The sequence below is a fragment of the Arvicanthis niloticus genome, chromosome 7 (genome assembly GCF_011762505.2).
Source record: "Arvicanthis niloticus isolate mArvNil1 chromosome 7, mArvNil1.pat.X, whole genome shotgun sequence".
NCBI lineage: Eukaryota > Metazoa > Chordata > Mammalia > Rodentia > Muridae > Arvicanthis > Arvicanthis niloticus.
Genome location: NC_047664.1, coordinates 26,435,145 through 26,436,652, shown reverse-complemented (window position 1 = coordinate 26,436,652; position 1,508 = coordinate 26,435,145). Strand labels below are relative to the sequence as shown.

General features: G+C 41.6%; 1 pseudogene; it reads left to right on the top strand.

The window, feature by feature from the left end:
* Window positions 1-307: 307 nt before the first annotated feature.
* LOC117712350 (gem-associated protein 8 pseudogene) lies at window positions 308-1,188 on the top strand (annotated as a pseudogene).
* The last annotated feature ends 320 nt before the right edge of the window (window positions 1,189-1,508 follow it).

Genomic DNA, 1,508 nt, shown 5'->3' with positions numbered 1-1,508 from the left:
ACGTACACACACAGTACCCTCATATTATCTTTCACTTTTTCTGTTCTCAACAAATAAATTGTTAATGTTCATATGAGCTTATGTATTTGATGGTTGTTCTGAAGTAATTGTAGGAATCTGAAACAAAATAATTAATAAAAATGAGGCTAGGATTTTTAGTGTTTCAGGGAAAAAAATGTATAAGAAAAGGAAAGAAGATCCTTCTGCCCACCACGAGAACTAGGTCCGTTGTTGCCCACCACCTGAGATCTTCAAGCTACATGCCTGCGAGTTCCCATTTGGACTTTTGCAATCAGAGATTATAGCAATGGCCTCAAAATGAAGGGCTACTTCATCTTGGTATTGTCACCCAGTATATGCAAGATACTGCAGCATTATCATCATGCAATGATTTGGATGCAAAGCCACCAGAATGTTTACAGAAAGTTAAGGGATTCCTATTTCACTTCTCCATGGTTCTTCCTTCATGAAGTTCTTCCCTGGAACTCTCTTGCTTATGAGGCTTGGAATCCTTGGAACTCTCAGGGCCAGCACATGGCACAGCAGGAGTCTCCCTACACTGTTTCCCATCTCAAAAGCCCTGGGCAGCCTCTGCATAACAGCAATAGAACCCAGACATCCACAAAAGAAAATGAAGCACTGTATGAAGAAGAAGAGCTGGAGTCAGATTCAGATGATGAAGTGGAGTACAACCTGAGCAATATGGAAATCACTGAGGAGCTCCGCCAGTACTTTGCACAGACTGAGACAGCAGCAGCTAGATGCAGAGCGACTGAATGACTATCTGAACACGGACCATGGCCTGTACTTCAGCCACCACAAGTCAGGTGAGCCCCCATCTGAGAAGCCCTGGGAGCGGCGCCAAGCAGAGATGAAGCACTTGTATGGGAACAGTGCTCCCAAGATCCTGGCCATGGAGGCTGCTATGCAGCTGAGCTTTGATAAGCATTGTGACAGAAAGCAGCCGAAGTACTGGCCTGTCATTCCTCTGAAGTTCTGAGTCCTGGGCACCAGGACCCTCACAGTTCCTAACTTTCCCTCATCATCTCTCCTGGACATTTTTCAGAGAAAAAGGCTTGTATACTGATGTGGTGGATACAGTCTGTCAGCCACTTATAATTCTGTCAACAATACTGTTGCCACCACAAAGAATGTTCACTTGACATAAAGTGATAATTGTATGAAAAAGAAAGAAAAGTAAAGAAGATGAAATGTGAAAGCAAGGACCTATTAACTTTAATATCCATTCTTTCTCACACAAAACATCATTTTATCAAGCAGAGGAATAAGAAGTTCTCAAATTATCTTCCCTCCCCTTCTCCCTTCCTCTCCCCTTTCTTCTTCCCTCCCTTCTTCCTTTCTTTCTTTTCTTCTTTCTTTGTCTGTCTTTCCATCTTAGTGTCTTTCTGTAATTCTATAGGTTTTATATAGTCTTTCTCACATTTATGTCATCAACAGTAATTTCTGTTAATAATAAATACAAATACAGTGGACTTCTAATAAATTCT